The sequence below is a fragment of the Lucilia sericata genome, unplaced genomic scaffold (assembly GCF_015586225.1).
Source record: "Lucilia sericata isolate MDLA Ls3-8-SP2 unplaced genomic scaffold, ASM1558622v1 Contig000228F_arrow, whole genome shotgun sequence".
Lineage (NCBI taxonomy): Eukaryota > Metazoa > Arthropoda > Insecta > Diptera > Calliphoridae > Lucilia > Lucilia sericata.
This window is the reverse complement of record NW_023994255.1, coordinates 108,741-131,735: the sequence shown is the minus strand read 5'-3', so window position 1 is coordinate 131,735 and position 22,995 is coordinate 108,741. Positions and strand designations below refer to the sequence as shown.

The 22,995-nt window shown below is 28.5% G+C and overlaps 1 protein-coding gene across 1 annotated transcript in view; it reads right to left on the bottom strand.

Annotated features, from left to right (window-relative positions):
• LOC119602410 (mucin-4-like) overlaps positions 1-22,995 on the bottom strand; it is a 268,982-nt gene that overhangs the window by 206,201 nt on the left and 39,786 nt on the right.

Here is a 22,995-nt window from a genome sequence, read left to right as displayed (position 1 = left end):
TTTGGCTTGGTTGGGTCGAATCTAATCCGATATCCAATACACTTCCCAGGATTATTAGTGGGTACATAAAACTAACTTATTCTAAATTTTATCACAATTACTATACAAACAACATATTTATAACTGCCTTTTTAACTTGATTCTGGTGGACCAACATTACCCATTTTCAATACCAAACAAACTTTATCATCAGAAAACAATTACTTTCTATTTGTAATTTTAATTATACCATTACTTGTAACAGTAATTTAATTTTACCAATAACAATTACGTGTTTTCAACAGACAGATGGACAAAAATGTAAGAGAAATTATAACAAGACCTTGAATGAAAAGCTTTCCGGAAGAGGTGGGACGGGCCGCTTACTTCTTAAGAATCTTATAATCAAATTTAGATTTTTTACCTATGTTTATTAAATTTACAAGAACATTCAAATGAAATTACATATTTTAAGGGGATGTCGTGCGATATTTCTAAAAAAATTTTGATATATTCCTCAATTTGCAAATTTAAAAATTTTCTTTATATTAAAAACAAAACACAGTGTAGTGCCTGGCGTTGCCATATGGCAACACATGTATAAATACTAAAAATCAACTTTTTTTAAAAATAGCCTATCTAAACCACGTCTTGAAAAAAATTTAAATTTTTTCTTTCATGCTAGTATCAATAAAGGGTTAACATACACATATGTACATATGTATGTATGTTAAGAAATTTTCGATCACATTCTAAGTTTGTCATCCCCTCTGTAATCTCCACAATATAATTTTCCGACCCTTTAAAGCGTTGGTGGCCAAACACTTCCCCGGGGTAGTTATGTTATTCTCACTAATACATACGCAATACGAATACTGTGAGTAAAAACACAAAGTAAACACAAAACAAAAACAAGTTTATTCAGTTGCTTGTCTGCATTCAACAAAGAAGGTCTATGTCGCTTGATGTTATGATACACGGCGAATATTTTTCAGTAGCCGTTATAAATAAATGTTTATTTCAGGTTTTACTAAATATGTGGAATATTGAGTGGGAGAAGGATTTTTTATTCTGTTTAAATATATTTAAGGAAGCTGAGTGTATTGTATGTGGTCAAAAGTTAAAAAAAACTCATCCAAGTACACTTAAACGTCATTATGACAGTTGTCATTCCAATTTACATGAAGTAGTCGGAATTGCGAGAAATCAATTGATTTCAAAATTAAAGTCTGATTTCGAAGCAAAGTACAATGGAATATTAAGCAATTATTATAATGAACGACTTTTTTCAGAAAATAGTCATGCGAAAGCAACATACGCGATTGCTTTGGCATTGGCGAAAAAAGGTCGTCCATTTGAGGATGGGGTTTTATTTAAAGAAATATGTTCCGCAATTTTTCCTTTTTTTGGAGAAATAGGGACTTACATCAACAAATACATCATTACATACATAAACACATATGGACATCAATATATTAACACATACATGAACGCATGCATCAAGACATTCAATAATACTTAAATCATCGCATAAATACATGCCTTCCGTTATTCATTAAAATACAAATACAAATATGAATAACACAAAATAAATACAAACAAATAATTTGTTTCAGTGCAAATCACACGTATTTTCATTTGTGTACTCTTTTATTTTTTCACTACAACATATGCGTTTTAAGCACTCTCTCGCTGGCCACCACTGCTTTAAAGTATATATTAGGGATATAACCAGGGTACGGATAGCGATCGTATTCAATTTTGAAAATGAAATAACTTAATCAATCAATAAATTAATCAAATAATCTGATTATATACACATACTAGCTATACCCAGTGGGCTTTGCTACACTAAAAACAATATAAATAAAACCCCCACTTTACAATTTTTAAAGATTCTACCTTTAGTGGTTTCCATATACATCTTTTGTGTTTAATTCATATGGGAGATGCCTCGCCAACTATTTCAAGTATTTTTATTTAATACATATTTTAATACATATTCTAATAGTTTTTAAATATACGAATTTTTGTATTTAATTCATATGGAAGGTGGCAAGCCTCCTTTGAAAGTCCACTATTTTTCTCCATATGTTGAAATTAATGTCGAAGTTTTTCGTGCAAAATTTTGAGATTCTAGCTGTAATAGTTTTTTTTTGTATTTAATTCATATGGGAGGTACTCCGCCATCTAATGCTAGTCCGCAAATTTGTTTGTATATAATTAATGAATATGAGAGGATCCAAGCATCCCCCTCCCACATTTTCCCCCAAATGTTTACATGGATGTTAAAGTCCTTCGTACAAAATTTGAAGTTTCGAGCTCTACGAATTGTTGTGTTTAATTCATATGGGAGGTGGCAAGTCCTCTGTTGCTAGTCCGCCAATTAATTACCGAAATATTCACATTCATGCAAAAATATTTGTGCAAAATTTGAGAATTTTGGCTCCAATAGTTTCTTAGTTATACGACATTTTGTATTTTAGTATTTTAATTTATTACTTAAATATTCACATGAATGCAAAAGTATAAGATTTTAGCTCTAATAGTTTCTCAGATATACGAATTTTTGCATTTAATTCATATAAAAGTCCGCCCGTTTTACCCACATGTTCTCATGGATGTTAAAGTTTTTCGAGGAAATTTTGAAGATTCTACCTCTAATTGTTTCCCAGAAAATCATTTTTTTTTATATAATTCATATGGGAGGTGCCCCGCCTCCTATTGCTATCCGCTCATTTTTTGTCTTAAATATTCGTGTCGATACTAAAGTAGCTCTGAAAAAATTTGAGGACTCTAACTGTTATATTTTCTCATATATACTATTTTAAGATTTCCTTATATGGGAGGCGCCACACTCACTGTAGCTAGACCGCCCGTATGTTCATATGGATGTCAAAGTTGTCCATACAAAATTTGAGGAGTCTAGCTGTTGTAGTTTATGATATATACAGTGAAAATTTCATGAAAATCGGTACAGCAGTTTAGGCGTCTATAGACTTCAAACAAACAAACCTACAAACAAATAAACACACATTCATTTTTATACATATATAGATGACATAACCAAATAAGTTTCCAATAGAATTTGTGCAAGTACATTAGGGTTATAACCAAAATAAAAGAGATTATAAAAACCAAGTCTCTAGCTCTTTCCGTTCGAACCCTATCGTGCTTTCAACAGACGGATTTTGTTTTCAATTTTTGCTCAAATTTGGATATTTAGTAATAAATTCTGCACTTTATTGTAAAGGAATCGTAATGTGCAAGGTGTAAGCATTTTGGAATGATATAAAACATAAAAATTGCTTGAACAATTTAGAAGTTATTGCAAATTCACAGCACATGAATTCGAAATGTGACAAAAAACAATAAATACATTTTTGAGATATATTATAAACAAACAATTTTGTTACTTAAAATATAACTATAATTACTCGAATATTAGTTTTTGTCCTTATAAAATAACGCAAACTTGTTCTCTGCTATGGTCAAAAAAATTTGATTTTTTTCAACGACCGTTTCAAATCTCTAATTTTTATTTTTTTAAACTTTTTTAAACAAATTAAAAAATGTTTAGGAGATCTCATGGGGATTTATGGACAATAGATAAGGCTATTAAACGGTAAAAAAATTAGGTCAATATTTCTTACAGTTAAGCTGTACCTGCGATTTGAACTCGGCGGATTTCGGAAAAATCTAATTTTTTGGAATATTTTAGAGAATACGTATCAATTCTTTACTGTTGCACATCTTAAATAAAGTATTTTCAGAGTATTATAGTAATAATATAATTAAATAATAATATAATATTCTTAACCCATAAACTGTGGAGTTCAAAGGTCAAATTTTGCAATATTTGGAAATTCTCAGTGTACCATTCGAAATTATATTTATTTGTCGACCATATTTACCAAAAATTACTGAAATTTATCGTATACCGTCCGATATTTAAAATAGAGCACTCTAATAATGTACATATATGCAAATAAAATTTATTTTTAATTTGTAATTACATTTATTATATTTTTAGGAAAATATTTTTTTGTTGCTTTATACGATATTTGCTTTAGACGATATTTGGCAATAGCCGTGGAATGGTCTAATGAAGTGTTTTTCATGGAAATTACAAATTTGGAGTTGACAATCCTTGGCCGTGTATATTTCCGGTCGTCCCGCAGCGGAGATGCAATAGCCGTGGTCTAATGTAGTTTTTTTCATTGAAATTATAAATTTGGAAAACATCTTTTTTGCATTAAAATGTCTCCTGGCAATTGGATTTTAAGAAACGGCAAGAATGTCTCAAGCAAATGATAACATAAAGAATGTTGTAAAAACCTAATAACTGCTAAAACCTAGTTGTGTTAAGATATTTCGAAAAATTTTCATGGATTGTTGTTTACATTGAATTTAATTTTTGAGTAATAACAAAAATCAGCTGTTTTACATAGTTTACAATAAACAACAAAAGGGTGCTCACGTTTTATTTAAAAAAGTCGGTGAAAACCGCTATTTCTAATATATAAGGCCCGTTTGCAGAAATCTTAATCGCTAACAAAACACTAAAAAACAAGCAATTGAAAATATGATTTTCTTATAAATAAGTGGATATTTAAAGTTAACAAAACATGTAATATCATTAAAAATATATTATTGTTTTAAAACTTCGTGTTACAAACATATTATTAAAATAAGAATTTACACAAAATCGCTAAGAAAAAGATACTCTATATTGTTTTAAAAACTTTTATTTTTTTTTTTAACTAATTTATGATAAATAGAATTAGAATAAATCTAATTACAAATAATTTTTTTAATATTCGTGTGTTATTAACTTATATATTTATTTAAAAAAATGTAAAACTTACCAAATTTTTGTTTTCTTTAATTTGTTTACATATTTATTAATGAACCATATGTTGTGAACATAAGTATGTTTGATATTTTTACTGGGGAAAAAATATTCGTTCTAAGTTTTCAAAAGAACGCGAAAGGAATCCAGTAACAATTGTTACAAATTATCGAGCTCGCGAACAGACCTATTATTTATTCTAAAGCCCCCTTCACACGAGCACACAAGTGATATGATATGTCAAAATTTTGTGTAGAAGGATACGGATGGGATCGTCTAAACAAAATATGTAATAAAACCTTCACACATTGAGAGAAAATTCGGAAGTAAAATTTGACATTTATATGGCTCTTTTCGTCGCATTAGATCAGAGATGTATTTTTATGTAAACTCAAAAAAAGTGAAACAGCTATTTCAATCTTACTTTGTTAATGTATAAAAAATACGACTTTTATTCTCTTTTTTGAAATACAGATGGAATTTCATCTTACTTTTCCATTCGACTTTACGTACGTAAAGTGTGATCGTGTGAAGGCTCCTTAAGGAAATATATTTTGGTTTTAGCTTTCTCAATTTTTGGTAAAGTAACTTTTCAAATGCTTTTAAGAGTTTTAAGCTGGAGGTCCACACTACGCGTCTTCGCCGCAAAGCATTTCGTGCTTTTCATACATTATTTGCATACAGCTGTTAAGTTAAACTAAAACTCAAAGAATATACATTGAATGCATATTGTTATACATAATTATCGTCCTTTGTAGTAACTTTTAAGCGATATTATCAAAATATAAATGTATTAAAATCATATTTTTTCCGTAAAATGAGATTACAAATCACTAGATTTGGCGATTGTTGAATGCTGTCAAGCAGTGTACACTTAATAATGTAGCCTCGTCGCTACAACAATACAAAAACAACAGGAGATTTGTTTTTGTGAAATAATACCATCTCTCAAAATAAACTGCATGCGGAGAATAAAAAAGCAACAAATATACACAATAATAATATGAGTTTTTAGCAAGTATTTTAAATTTTAACTATTAATATTAATATATTAAATTAATTAAACGTGGAATGCCTAAAAATCATAACTATAACTATTGGGAAGACAAATTTTTCGAATCAAACGTGCTTTTTGTGGAAAGTATTTGGTGGTGCTAAAAATTGTTGAAACTGACTTGGAACGTACGCCGGAGCAAAAGGTTTTCTTATTTTATCAAGGGAGAAGGACAACAAAGACATTTAATCACGATTGAGACAGACAACTCTTTAAAAAACATAATTTTCTTCACTTTTTAAAATTTTTTACAACTTTTGCGATTTTTTCAGGAATTTTGACAGATAAGATTGTAACAGCTGATGATTAGCTGTGTGAACGAGGCTACCTTATTAATTGTATCATGCTGTCAAGCAACTAAATAAAATATTGGTATTTTTGACGCTCTTGCAGTGTTGCCAGGAAATGTATTTCAAAATATGCTAAAAATTAAGTGCTAAAATGTTCTACAGAAGAAAAAAAAAAGTGCTAAAATTTTTTAATATAACAAAATAATGTAAATGATTGCTACTGATTATCTTAATAATAAAATCAGTTCACATTTAGATTTTTTCATTATTTTTCCAAATATTGCCAAGAAATAGACAAAGTAGTGACAGTAGTGCCAGTGAATAATACATCCCATTTGATGAATTTTAATTAATTTATTTTACCACAAATATCAATAAAGTGTCGAAAAAGTGCACTATATGAATACGGTAATTCACAGAGAATTTCAATACATTTCATAGTAAATCTAATAGAAAAATTCTCAATACTAATTGGTTCTAACTTTTATGTAGGAAAGTACCAAAATATTAAAAAAACAAGTAAGAGTACTATATTCGGCTGTGCCGAATCTTATATACCCTTCACCATAGTGTATTTAATAAATATCAATTTCATGAAATTTTAATTTATTTCATTTTCCCGACTATATCATTAATATAGTAATAGCAAAACAAAATGAACAACAACGCTAAACGAAATAAAGACACAAAATACATAAGGCAGTAAAACCAACAGCATCCAAACATACGAAACGAAATACACAATGCAATGAAACCAACAGACATCCAAACATACGAAACTGAATACACCAAGAAACAAAAACAAGGCAATGTAACACACATTCATTCAAACATACGAAACGAAATACTAAAAAAAAACAAAAACAAAATACACATCGCAATGAAACCAACAGACCTCCAAACATACGAAACTCAATGCACCAAGAAACAAAAACAATATACAAAAGGCAATGAATCACACAGGCATCCAAACATACGAAACGAAATACTAAAAAAAACAATATACACAAGGCAATGAACACACAGCCATTCAAACATATGAAACGAAATACTCAATGAATAAGCAGTGTTGTTGTTGTTGCTTATATCAAAGCATGAAAAAAATTGTCTTTTTTATGAAATTTTCAGAGGTTGTCTCGGATTTTTGTTCATATCTCCGGTATTTATGGTCCGATTTTGCTAATTTTAAATAGCGATCTTCTCTGATTTGATCTGATTTCAACAAACACACAGACAGACAGACGGACATAGCTTAATCAACTCCGCTACCTATAAGGATCCAGAATATATATACTTTATGGGGTCGGAAAATTGTATTACAGAAATAACAAACGGAATAACAAACTTATATATACCCTTCTTACGAAGGTGAAGGGTATAATAATAATACATTTTATTTTTATTTATTTGTATTTATACCCATCCGAGTACTGTCTAAAAATCGCATTTCCAAAATTTAAAAATTTTTTGTTCTTAAATTTTATTTTAAATTAACCCATAATAATTTACATTTTTCAACAAATAATTTAAATTTACTGATTTTAAGATGGTTGGGATCTAATGGGTTAATAAGTTCGGATGCGATTGTGTTCAGTGTTGCCACTTTGGTTATTATTAACCAAAATTGGTTATTTTTATTTTGCATGTGTACATGTGATTTTTTTTTTTTCGTTTTGGTTATTTTTTGCAAACAATTGTACTAAATGCTGTTTGCTTTTATTCTCTTTTTAAAATGTAACAAGTAAGAGTGTTATATTCGGCTATGCCGAATCTTTTATACCCACCATCAAATCACTGTCATATAAATGAACTTTGATACATATTTTGAAAATTTTATTATTATATATCGATATTAATGAGAACATCAGGGTAATATTGACAGTACTCCTTCGAATTAAAACCATTAATTTATATAGGGTTATTATACATACATATTAAGGGTATTTATTAGGGTGATCGACTCGATTTTTCAACCGGTTTTAAAACCGGTTTTTTCTGCTTTACCAGTATCGGTTTTTTCTAAATGTTGATTTTTCGAATATCGAATAACCCGGTTTTTTCACTTTTTAAAAACCGGTTTCGAATACTTTTATTTGCTTTGTATTCAAAGATTATTTAAATGAAATTTTGAAGTAAATAATACAGCCCGTTTAAATTTTAAAAATATTCGAGTCCAGGAACTAGGATACATTTTTCTAAAGCACCAGTGGTTAAACTTTTTTGATTTTCCTAACTAATTAAAACATTTTATTTGTAAAATTGATAACTGTTTAATAAAATTTTATTAATCTTAAGATTATATTCCAATTACAATAATTAATTTACCGCTGCAATATTATGGAAGTGTTGGAATGCCTATGAAAATTTCCTAAAAGGGCTTTAGAATAAGCTAGGATTACATAGTACCTTATATTTAACAGAAGTGTCCACTTTTTTCCTAATTTTTTTTATATTAAAGAAATAATGTAAATCAGACGACTAGATCTAAAGTTATAATCTATTAAACTGTTAATAATCATTTCGGGCCATGTTTTATTAATCAAATTTAAACATAAACATTAATTTCTTCAAATTAACATATATTTTTTATTTATTATGAAAAAACGGTTAACCGGTTTTTTCTGAATTTGAAAAATATCAACCGGTTTTTTTGAAATGTCAACTATTCGAACTATTCGAAAACCGGTTTTTGAAAAATGTCGAATAATCGATCACCCTAGTATTTATACATACATATATGGACCAATTCTCATAAAAGTCAGTAGGAAGATTTCAGTTCCTTATTTATTTAAAATTTCATGGACTACCTACTTGTATTTTTAAGCCAGCATTAAAGTCATAAAATATGGTAGGGAGATTTTAGCTCAAAATTAGTTTGTCGAATTGCATTGCGGTATTCGTATTTTTCGCGTTGTAGTCATTTTTGAATTTGGAATTTATATGGGGTGGTGTTATTATGGACTGATCGTCATAAAAATTGGTAGACAGATTTCGGTTCCTATAGAACTTATCAGTGTCGATTTTCATCGCTGTACTCGCATTTTTAAGCCATTAATGAGCGTTAAAGTAATTTTCTGATGGGGACAATTATGGACCGATCCCAACAAAATTTTGTAGAGAGATGTTAGCTCATACAAAACTAGTTTATGTCGAATTTCATAGATCTACTAGTATTTAGGCCTCTATCGGACCTGTTGTGCGCTCTTTAGCCAGTGCCTCAGGTGGGAATCGAACCCACCACCTCCGGTCTACCAGACTAGAACACTAACCACTAACCTACCGGAGGCCACATATTTTAAGTAAAAAATTGTTTTTTTAGAATATATCTCAAAAAAAAGTATTTTTTTTTTTGTCACATTTCGAATTCATGTGCTATGAGACACGTTAATGGCCTAGGGCATTTGCAATAACTTTTAAAGTTTTCACGCAATTTTTGTGTTTTATATGTTTCCGAAATGCTTACACTGTACATATTACGATTCATTTACAATAAAGTGCGATATTTATTACCAAATGGCCAAATTTGAGCAAAAACCGAAAAATATAGGGGAAAATTAAGTGCCAAAAATTTATTCTTGAATTAAGAAATATAGGACTATAAAGCTCTTCAAGGAAAATATATAAATTTTTTTAAGCAAAAAAGAATGAAGAAATAGCTATCTGAATTCTTTGGACAATTTTTGATAGATAAATTATTATTTGCTAAAAAACGTGAAAATGTTCTGTATTTTATTTAGTGTTCTGTATTTCGTTATTTTTTCAGTTTTACATAAAAACGCATAAGAAATATAAAAATAATAAAAGTTCTGACACAACATTTTTTTCAACTATACAAATTTTAATTAATTACTTCATCAATTAAAAAATTAATACATAACTGGAATGAATTTTGTAATAAAATGTATGAATCGAACATGACTTTTTTCCCAAACCATTTTCATTCAGAATATTAAAAGTTCAAAAAATGTATGAAATTGTACATGCTAATTTTTTGAATTTTTACTTTTTTTAACGGTATTCATGAAATAATTGCATAGAAGTCAGTATTTAATATTCTGTTTACATATTAACAGAATAGTAATCCTATATTAGCGAATTTTATATAATAAAAAATAGGAATTTAAATGTTGAAAAACAAAATCTAAAACAGGAAATCATCAGCAAACATAGTTAACATCCATTCTTCAAAAAGGCCCGCAAATTACGGGCAAATTTTATCGATTTTAATCTAAAAATCGTAAAGAAATAAACAATTTTCCAAAGGAAATTTCAAACATTCAAATAGAAAAATAAAAATAAATTTGAAATATTTTAAGTCAAGGCTTCTAGATTATGTTAAAAAAAAACAAAAATTCTTACCATTTAGGAACTATTCTTAAATATTATTAACTTTTGTCAATGAAAGTAGTTCATAATATTTATGCTGAAACTTTTTTCTGTGAATAATCAATATAATAATGTTAAAACGTTATTGACAATTGAAATGTTGACGGTTACAAATAACCTGATTTAGAAAATGGTGTTTAGTGTATTTTATCTCTTGTTCTGTATTTTGCTGAAAAAAATATGGTCACCGTACTTATTATGTATGTGGGCATGGCACTTTGCTCACATGAAATTTTAAAATAAATAACTCATTATCTATATATATAAAAATGAATGTGTGTTTATTTGTTTGTGGGTTTGTTTGTTTGAAGTCTATAGACGCCTAAACTGCTGGACCGATTTTCTTGAAATTTTCACAGTATCTTCCTGTAAGTCTGGAAGGTACTATAGGCTACTTTTTATTTCGAAATTTTAAGTAGTCGAGGTGCCACGCCAACATCCATAATAATAATTAAGAGTTGTATATATCATAAACTACAACAGCTAGAGTCCTCAAATTTTGTATGGACAACTTTGACATGACATGTGGCGCCTCAAATATAAGAAAATCTTAAAATAGTACATATGAGAAAATATAACAGTTAGAGTCCTCAAATTTTTTCAGAGCTACTTTAGTATCGACATGAATATTTAAGACAAAAAATGGGCGGACTAGCAATAGGAGGCGGGGCACCTCCCATATGAATTATATAAAAAAATTGATTTTCTGGGAAACAATTAGAGATAGAATCTTCAAAATTTCCTCGAAAAACTTTAACATCCATGAGAACATGTGGGTAAATACGAAAAATATTGGCAACGCTATGGCCAGAGAGTGAACTAAAATAATTTTGCTGTGCTAAAAATAAATAATTTCTTAAATTAAAATTGTTAAAAAAATTAAAAAAATACAATAATAATATTTTAACAAAGCTAATAATTTGATTAACATGAAATTATAAAAGATATATTACCAAAATTAACTCTTTTATAATACAAACTAAAGACATACATGTGCAAAAATATCAATAGAAAACAAACATAATCCATAAAGATTGCAACCAGCTATAAAAAAGACTTTAAAAATTAATAATTAAAATAAACTGAAACATATATCGCTTCAGATATAATTACATAAAAAGAAAAATAAATAAATAAAATAAATAAATAAAATCTAAAAAGGTTTATAAACATTTTCTGATCTGTAATAACCTCAAATTAATAGTACAAGAACAAACTAACAACTACAAGAGTTCAATATGACATATTTACATATGTACAATTTGCTCGACGACTTGCAAAAAAGCAGACTCCATTATCTGTGCTATTTGCAATTCCTACCAGCATATTAATTGTGTCACAAAACAAATGCCTAATTTGAGTCAATCTGCTTTAGATAACATTACTAAGGTTAAACCTGGGTACTCATTTGGTTGCAAGCGATGTTTCGTATCCTCTCCAGCAAACCCAATAACGTCAAAAATGGATGCTGTTGAAAAACAATTGTCTGACTTGACAAATATAATCAAGGATATAATATCTTCTCAACTGACTGACATAAAAGCTGATCTTACAAAGTCCTTGAGTAAAAGTAATCAATTTGAGAAAGAAACTAATAAGAAAATTGATAACCTTCAGTCTGAAAACAATTATCCTAGGAAGCAACTAAACCGGCCTGATATTATAGTTAGTGGCCTTCCATCAAATCTTCATTATGATGATCTGTACTCTACAGCTATTGCAATTGGAAAAAGCTTGCAATGTTAACTTGTCGGAGGGTGACAAAAACTTTTGTACCTGGATACGTAGGAAGTCAGCCCTCTTAATAAAATTCAACAATGTTTTGAAAAGAGACATCATAATAAGAAATTATAAAGCTAGTTATAACCTTAAGCTCAATGATGTCATGGAAACAGACATTGAGAAAAGAATTTATTTAAACAACCACCTGATTCCTATCGAATCAAAACTTCATTACATTTGTAGGAAAAAAATAAAATCAGGAGAAATTAAAAGTTACCGAATATTATTATATAATCCTTTAAAAATTAAACTGATTAAAGCTGATAAGGATGAAGCCATCGCATTTGCTGCTGATATTCTTGAACAGGAACAGAGTATGGAAACATCTACTGCGAAAGACGTCTCAAACTCTTCATCGATATAAAATTATACCACACATTCTATTTATTTTATATATTACTTATTTATCTATTCAATTCTTTTAATAATTTCTGGTTATTTTGTTTTATTTTAATATTTTAAGAACTTTTTTCTTTTACTTGTATTCTTTATAAACGCATTTTTTATTACTTTATTCTTTATTTACAACTTCTTTATATTGTTTTTGCAAGCATTTGTTAAACATACAAAATAGATTCCACTTTCTAAAAATAGATTCCACTTTTTTATTTTTTCCGTTTTCTTCTATTGACTTCTCTCGCTTTACAGTTTAATCAGCGTTGCGCGTTCATATTGTTCAAATTACGAAGATTTTCGGCAATTCACACGTACACTACCCGATCGTAAACAAAACTCATAGCAAGAGCGTAAAAATACAAAAAATTATCTTCAGTCGCTTAACAGCATTCAACAATGTAGGTTGATGTCGCTTTGTTTCAAAAATTGCAAAAACAACAACACAATTTGTAAACAAGAGAATTACTTGCAAAAAACTCGTACACTCCAAAAAATTTTACTAATGCATAAGAATGAAAACACATAAAAAACAGTATTTTTGATACTTTTTTTACACATTTTAAATAAAAAACTTTATCTTTGTGAAGAAATATATATTTTTCTTTTCTTTGAATATCTTTTATCTGTAAAATTTACTATTATACTTGTTATGAAATTTGATCATAACAAACGTAATTAGGCAATATTTTTTCTAAGTGTTTTTTAGTATTTTCTCACCACTACAATAACAGTTTCTTGGCGTCTCTCTTTCTGCGCTTGGCTGGTTTAATGGGTACTTTTTTATGAGAACAAATAGTACAAATAAACGTTGCTGAAATCAATTTTACATTTCACTCGTATTTAATTGGCATTCTCCTGGTACGAATTTATTTCTATTACGTTTTAAGCAATTATGTTGGCAGATATTTTATGTTAAGATGTTTAATTGACTCGGCAATTTTATTCACATTCCACAACCATATAAACTGTAAATCCGGGGTGAATTGTAAACTCAGTTTTTTTATTTATAATCTACATTCTTTTTAATCCAATTCTCTTATGTCAGTGGCGATTCACACACGGCAGCTTTTGTTGCTTCTTTTTTTTGAGTCTGTTTGAAATGGGGGGAAAGAGGGATGCTAATTTATTATTCTTCTTTCTCTCCCCTCCACCTAACACGCTCAGGATTGGGGCGGCTAAAATTGTTTTGTGTGAATCGGGACTTACATTGCGAAATTAAGTACATAGGAAAAATGTAAACCTATTTTTGTTTGTTTGTAATGTTTGTTCTTCAATTTTTATATATATTCTAAAATATATATAATATATTGATATATACATTCATTATTTATGTTTAAATAAATAATAATCATTGGTGTTTAATTATATAGTAATTATATACAATGATAATACCTTGATTATAATCTTAAAGTTTTTTCCTGTGTACTTATTATGATTGATGTACTAAATTATAAGTAAATACTATTCTGTTTACCCTTCTATTCGGGATTTTTAATTTTATAGCTTTAATAATTATGATTTGTACTTTTTAAAATTTTTTTTTTGCAATTTCTTTACTGATTTGAAAACTAGCACAGTGAATATTGTGTATCATTAAGTGAAATGAATTTAATACCAAATTTATATAATTGTAATTTAAGAATGGGGATTTATTTAACTTTTGCACAAATATTACAGTTGAGTGGGTATATTTATGTACTGTAACTTAGATTCTTTATTATGTAATGGCACTTCCTTAAATTCTTCTTTGAGTGTTAGTAATTTTAACATTTGTCATTTTAACGCTCAGAGTATAGCTCCAAAAAATAGTTCAGTCAAATTCCAGGAAATACAACATGTTTTTGATAACTGTTTATATAACGTAGTTGGCATCACAGAAACTTGGCTTAAGAGTTATATAACTACTGCAAGTATAGGAATAAATGGTTTTCGTATTATTAGAAATAACAGATGCTGGATGAGAGGCGGTGGGGTATGTCTTTATATCTCAGAAAAATTAGATTATAGAGTGATAGATGACTATATGGATGAAGGGAATATTGAGACATTATTTGTTGAAATTTCTTTGAATAGTAACAACAAACTTTTAGTTGGAATTATTTACCTACCACATGGTAATTTCGCTGGTTCTGAAGACTTAATTGCTGATTTATCTAGCAGATATGATAACTGCATTATTATGGGAGACTTTAACACTGACTTATATACAAAATCAAATATCGTAAGAGACTTCTGCTCCCGTTTAAATCTCTCAGTAGTTCATAACAGTGTTCCAACCCATATTAATGAGATACATAATACTTCCACTTTAATAGACTATTTCTTTGTATCTAATATCAACTTGGTCAGTCATACAACTCAATATCAGTTTCCACCATTAAATTCTGGCCATGCTGTTATTTCGTTAAGCTACAAACTGGAGTGAAACCTGTTCGGGAACATTGGTATAGGGACTATAGGGCTGTAAACGTAGATAGATGTTATTCTCTTATTAATGATTTTAATTCCTCTGGCTTTTACAGTACCCAGAGTGTTGACACCCAATTGGAAAGATTTAATAATATCGTTGGTAGTTGTTTCGAAGAAAGTGTTCCTCTTAAAAAATCTTTCACTTGTTCAAATCATAAATGGATGGAAACTAGTGATGTTAAAATAGCTAAACTAAACAGAGATTTGGCCTGGAGAGCATATTGTGAATCTAATTCAGTTATGAATCGTAAGATTTACTGTAAATACCGTAATAAATTAAAGTCAGTTATAAGTCGTTCACGAAGGATATATGCTGCACGTTATTTTGAAAATTGTACGCAATCACAATTATGGAAAGGGTTAAGGTTTGAAGGTGTATTGGGTGATGGTAATACTGAAAATATTATTAATGTCGAAGAGTTTAATCAACAATCGATACTTCCCCCTATTAATCAACCTAATAACAATATTTTTTCACTAAATACTATTGGAGGATTTACCTTTAGAAATGTCAATGTTTCCGAAGTGTTTGATGCAATGACATGTATAAAAAGCAATTCAACTGGACCTGATGGAATACCTATTAAATTCTTAAAAATTATATACCCTTATATTTCAACCCACTTTACATTTTTAATAAATAATATTATAACTTCTTCTACTTTTCCAAATGTGTGGAAAATTGGTAGGGTAATACCCATTCCTAAAATAAAAACACCACGATCTTGTTCTGATTATAGACCTATTAGTGTATTAAATTCTAGTTCAAAGGTCCTGGAAGTTTTGTTAAGAAGACAAATTGAAGAACATCTCTATACAAGAAATATGATAAATCCTTTTCAATCAGCTTTTAGGAAAAATTATAGCACTACTGGATTGATATTAGATATTACTGAAAATATTAGGACTAATTTAGACAGATCGTACAGTTCCCTACTTATAATCCTTGATTTAAACAAAGATTTTGACTCTTTAAGTCATGAAATATTATGCCATAAACTTCAAAGATATTTTGAATTTGATACTTCTGTGAGTGTTGACACCCAATTGGAAAGATTTAATAATATCGTTGGTAGTTGTTTCGAAGAAAGTGTTCCTCTTAAAAAATCTTTCACTTGTTCAAATCATAAATGGATGGAAACTAGTGATGTTAAAATAGCTAAACTAAACAGAGATTTGGCCTGGAGAGCATATTGTGAATCTAATTCAGTTATGAATCGTAAGATTTACTGTAAATACCGTAATAAATTAAAGTCAGTTATAAGTCGTTCACGAAGGATATATGCTGCACGTTATTTTGAAAATTGTACGCAATCACAATTTTGGAAAAGGTTAAGGTTTGAAGGTATATTGGGTGATGGTAATACTGAAAATATTATTAATGTCGAAGAGTTTAATCAACAATCGATACTTCCCCCTATTAATGAACCTAATAACAATATTTTTTCACTAAATACTATTGGAGGATTTACCTTTAGAAATGTCAATGTTTCCGAAGTGTTTGATGCAATGACATGTATAAAAAGCAATTCAACTGGACCTGATGGAATACCTATTAAATTCTTAAAAATTATATACCCTTATATTTCAACCCACTTTACATTTTTAATAAATAATATTATAACTTCTTCTACTTTTCCAAATGTGTGGAAAATTGGTAGGGTAATACCCATTCCTAAAATAAAAACACCACGATCTTGTTCTGATTATAGACCTATTAGTGTATTAAATTCTAGTTCAAAGGTCCTGGAAGTTTTGTTAAGAAGACAAATTTAAGAACATCTCTATACAAGAAATATGATAAATCTTTTAAATCAGCTTTTAGGAAAAATTATAGCACTACTGGATTGATATAAGATATTACTGAAAATATTAAGACTAATTTAGACAGATCGTACAGTTCCCTACTTATAATCCTTGATTTAAACAAAGATTTTGACTCTTTAAGTCATGAAATATTATGCCATAAACTTCAAAGATATTTTGAATTTGATACTTCTTCCTGTAAACTTGTGTATTCATATCTCACTAATAGACATCAATATGTTACATCCAAAGGTTTAACATCTTCTATCCATGAGGTATTTAGGGGAATCCCACAGGGCTCCATTTTAGGTCCACTTCTCTTCATAATGTACATGATATTCAACTTTTAGCAGATGACACGGGGATTGATGTAACGCATTTTGAATCTAATGTAAACAGTGACTTAAAACGTATTGTAAATTGGTGTAAATTAAATCATATGAGTTTAAATTCTTCTAAATCAAAATCTATGTTCTTTTCCAATAATGTAATTCGACCTAATATATTAGTAATGAATGAGACTATTGAATTTGTATCTCTCCATAAGTCACTGGGTATTTTCCTATATACTAAATTAGATTTCAATTTTCATATCAACAGCACAATATCTAGAATTTCTTTTCTTTTAAGAAAGCTCTACTGCCTTGGATCGTTTTTGCCATTTAATGTTAGGAAAAGAGTTGCGTTATCTTTGTGTTTACCTCTGTTTCTTTACGGGATCGAGGTATATTCTGGTACATCTCAACAAATTTTAATTAAATTACGAAGATGTTTTAACCGTGTTGTTAGGTTCATCTATAATATTGGTTTTAATGATCATGTTTCAGATCATGTTATTGATGTATTAGGTTCAGATTTGCAAAGTTTTATTAATCAACGACTATTAACACAATTTTTTAAGATTATGAAATTTGGAAAACCTTCTTATCTTATAGAGAAATTTGATTTTGGTAGATCTTCTAGGACTAACACTATTATTTATCCTAGATACTCAACATTGTATATGACTAGATCATTCGTGGTAAGAGTGGCGCGTATGTGGAATCAATATATTTCTTAAGAGGAGCGGAATTTCAGTAAATCAATTGCTGATTTTAAAAACACCTCCAAGAAATATTTATAAATCAAGTGTTATTACATTTAAATTTAACATAAAATTCATTTTTTTCACTGTAATGTTTGTGCAAGGAGTGGGGGGATTATTTACCGTATTCTTAGGTTCATATATATTTTTTAATATGAGAAATGTAACATTAATATATGTATATATTAAGAATTATTCTTCGCCATATGTATTTTTTTTTCTAGATTAATTAGGCTTATGGGCTTGTAATCTGTTGAAATAAATAAATAAATAATTAAATAAAACGGGCGGACTTTTATATGAATTAAATGCAAAAATTCGTATATCTGAGAAACTATTAGAGCTAAAATCTTATACTTTTGCACGAAGAATTTTTGCATTCATGTGAATATTTCAGGGACCGTAACCGTTATGATTTTTATAATAAAACTCAAAAAATAATAATTATTTTGGATTTTTATTTTTGTTGGTGGAAATAATAATTATTTTCTGATTTTTATTTTTTTGGGCAGAAATAAAAATCAAAAAATTATTTTTTTTTTTTTTTTTTTGGCCGTAATAATAATTATTTTTTGATTTTTGTATTTTTGGCAGAAATAAAAATCATTAAGGTAATATCATTTTTGTTTATTCATTTGTTTGTTAATTCGCTTGATATTTTTCTTTGCTTACTTGTTTATTTGATCTTAGATAGTTTCTTTGTTTGTTCGTTAGTTTGTTTATTTGTTCGTTCGTCAGTGTCTTTGTTTGTTTGTTTGTTTAATTGTTTGTTCGTTAGTCTGTCTTTGTTAATTTGTTTGTTCATTATTTTAAGATAAAATAATATAAAATATAGATTTATTTAGTTATACATTTTATTATTTATAAAATTGTTTCTTTATTTGTTTGTTTGTATCAAGCTAAAATACAAATTACGTTGACTAATATAAAGAAGAAGAGCTATACTTATTTTTTTTGTAATTATACATTTTCAATTAGCTAAATAAGACAATGTGTCCTAAAATAAACATGTATTTTATATTTTGTGAACTTATATCAAAAAAAATAAACAAACAATTTTACAAATAATAAAATGAATAACTAAATAAATCTGTATTTTATATTATTTGATCTTAAAATAAAATAATGAACAAACAAATAAACAAACAGACAGACTAACGAACAAACAATTAAACAAACAAAGACACTGACGAACGAACAATAATTTTTATTTCTGCCAAAACTATAAAAATCAAAAAATAATTATTATTTCTGCCAAAAAAAATAAAAATCGTTTTTTGATTTTTATTTCTGCCCAAAAAAATAAAAAATAATTATTATTTTTTGCCAAAAAAATAAAAATCTAAAATTTAAAAAGCATAGTTTTTTATAAAAATATAGCTCAAAACAATAAAAATGGTATCTTTAAAGTTGCTCTCCTATAATTTCTTATATTTGATTTTTTTCTTTAAAAATTCAAAGATAATAATTATTTACGATCCCTGGAATATTTAAGTAATAAATTTAAATACTAAAATACAAAATGTCGTATAACTAAGAAACTATTGGAGCCAAAATTCTCAAATTTTGCACAAATATTTTTGCATGAATGTGAATATTTCGGTAATTAATTGGCGGCCTAGCAATAGAGGACTTGGTACCTCCCATATGAATTAAACACAACAATTCGTTTATTTAATAGTAGAGCTCGAATCTTCAAATTTTATACGAAGGACTTTAACATCCATGTAAACATTTGGGGGAAAATGTGGGAGGGGGATTCTTGGATCCTCTCATATTCATTAATTATATACAAACAAATTTGCGGACTAGCATTAGATGGCGGTGTACCTCCCATATGAATTAAATACAAAAATTCGTATATATGGGAAACTATTACAGCTAGAATCTCAAAATTTTGCACGAAAAAACTTCGACATTAATTTCAACATATGAAGAAAAATAGTGGACTTTCAAAGGAGGCTTGCCACCTTCCATATGAATTAAATACAAAAATTCGTATATTTAAAAACTATTAGAATATGTATTAAAATTTTTCGTATGTTAAATAAAAATCCAATTGGGGTACTTGAAATAGTTGACGAGGTGTCTCCCATACAGTGTTGCCACAACAAAATTTTTTTTCTAACCAAAATTCGAATAAAAAATAACCAAATTAAGAAAAAAGTAAACAAAATTATTTTATTTGTTTCATGTTTACATTTGGACATTAGAATAACAAATTCATTTTCTGAAGTGGAACTTGTAACTACGTTAAATTTCGTCGCTAAACTGGTATGTATTATAAAGACAGTTATGAGCGTTAAAGTAATTTTCTGTAGAGGATCTTATATGAGACGTATGGTCAATTATGGACCAATTCTCATAAAATCTGACAGAGATATTTTAGTTCCTTTAAAACTTGATGATGTTGAATTTTGTTCCTATATTGCAGTACATTATGAGCTTTAAAGTCATTTTCTGAGGAGACTTTTTATGAGGGATAGAGTCAATTATATACCGATCCTCATAAGCTTTGACAAATACATTTCCAAAAAAAACTTTTTCATATTGAATTTCATCGCTATACATGCTTTATTAAGCAATATAGTAATTTTCTGAATAGGGCATAATATGGGGGCTAGGTGAAATTGTTGACCGATATTTCGCAAGCAAACTGGGTCAACTAAAAATATTTTGGCAAATATTTCAGTTTTACATTCATAACTTCAACAATATTTGTAAACGTAATCTATCCAAATTATCCGACAAATTGACCAAAATTTAGAATTTAAGACGGCAAAATAAAAACAAGTATACAACATCATCTAGAAAATGTAAATAAAGAACTAAAAGTCATGGTGAGATATTTAGTAGAAGTCAAAGGTCATGAGTATCAAATCTTTGCATATATCGCGATTATTGTTCGTCGTACGAGATTAGATGTTATTACAACTTTTGTAGCCAATACAATTTAATTTTCCTTAGCTGTGTTACTTAAAAGATCAGTTGATTAATACTTTAAAGATATTGTGATACTATTCTTGCATCAATTAGCAGAAAATACTTTATTAATTCTTATTAAATCATTTATCTTAGAATTTCGGCAAATTAGCACAGTATCTGTTTATGCAAAATTTCAAATAGGTATAGAAGTTGCAATTATACTTTAAATTAAATTTGGAGGACATAATCTACTATGTAGGTAGACTATTCCCACCAAATTCCATAAAAATCGAAATGCGAAATACAGCCTACTTCGTTTTTTCATATAAGTACCGCGAGTTCTTTACATAAAAAGTTCCAATAGAAATATTAACGGAAGGACGGACGAGTTTGAATCGACCCAAAAAGCGATTTTAAGTTCATGGATGCACCAAAAGGAGAGAGAGGATCCATTATTCACGGTGTTAGATTGGCTAGTGTAAATAAAATAATATTACGGTGTTGTTATGATTTTAATCAACTTATTTAATATGTGGAAAACTCATAGGTACTTTTGCTAAATCCTAAACCAATTAAGATATCGAAAAATACCTTTGTGCACATTAGTATAACCAGTAGATGTACAAATTGCAGTAATAAACAAATTTCGAATAGTAAAAAAAATTCCACATATTACCAACAGTGTGACCAGGTCTCAAAAAATGTTGAGGCTAAATCCCATCCAAAATAATGCTAGAACAAGTTAGAGTGGTATATTCGGCTATGCCGAATCTTAAATACCCTCCACCAGCAAGCTACTTTTTATTGAAACCCATTTAACTATCTAATTTTTAGATAACTTGGCAAAATTTTTGTTTACTTATTGAGGGTACTAACATTTATGCATATGTCAAACTAATTTTAATTAGGTCGAGAAAAATGTATATTAATATGGGAGCTAAGAGAACCTATGGACCGATCCGGAAGAAAAAATCCGTAGAATGATTTATATATACAAAATACACATTTATGTCGAATTTTATCCCGATAACTTTGATTGTTAATGTGCATTTGAGTAATTTTCGGAAATGGTCCTTATATGGGAGCTATGACCAATTATGGGCCTATCCGGAAAAAATTTAGTGGAATAATTCATATTTATACGAAATATATTTATGTCGAATTTTATCACGATAGCTTTATTTGACAATGAAATATGTATTTTTAAGTGATTTTCGGAAATGGGGTTATATGGGAGCTATGACCAACAATGGACCGATCCGTAACAAAATTAGTAAAATGATTTGTATGTATACAAAACATATTTGTGTCGAATTTTATCCCGATATCTTTATAATTCAATGAAATATATGCGTTTAAGTGATTTTCGGAAGTGGACTTTATATGGGAGCTATGACCAATTATGGACCTATCCGGAAAAAATTTCGTAGAGTGATTTATATTTACACTAAACATATTTGTGTCGAATTTCATCAAGATAGCTTTATATGACAATGAAATATGAGCTTTTAAATGATTTTCGGAAGTGGGCCTTATATGGGAGCTATGACCAATAATGGACCGATCCGTAAAAAATTTCGTAGAATGATTTGTATGTACACAAAACATGTTTAACTCGAATTTTATCACAATAGCTTTATTCATCAATGAAATATGTGCGTTTAGGTGATTTTTGGAAGTGGACCTTGTATGGGATCTATGGCCAATTGTGGACCGATTGAGATCTGCGTTGACAGTATGATTTCTGTTCACATTATATTTGCATGTGCAAAATTTTGTGTTGATACCGATATATTTGAGGGAGTTATTAGCGATAAACTAATTTCCGGGAATATATACCTTTGTATGGGGGCTATGGGAAATATTCGATCGATTGTAAAGATTTTGAACATAATTAATCACTGTCATGAAAAAATAATGTGTGACAAAATTCATCGAAATATCTTTGGTAGTTTCTGAGAAAACTTCAAAA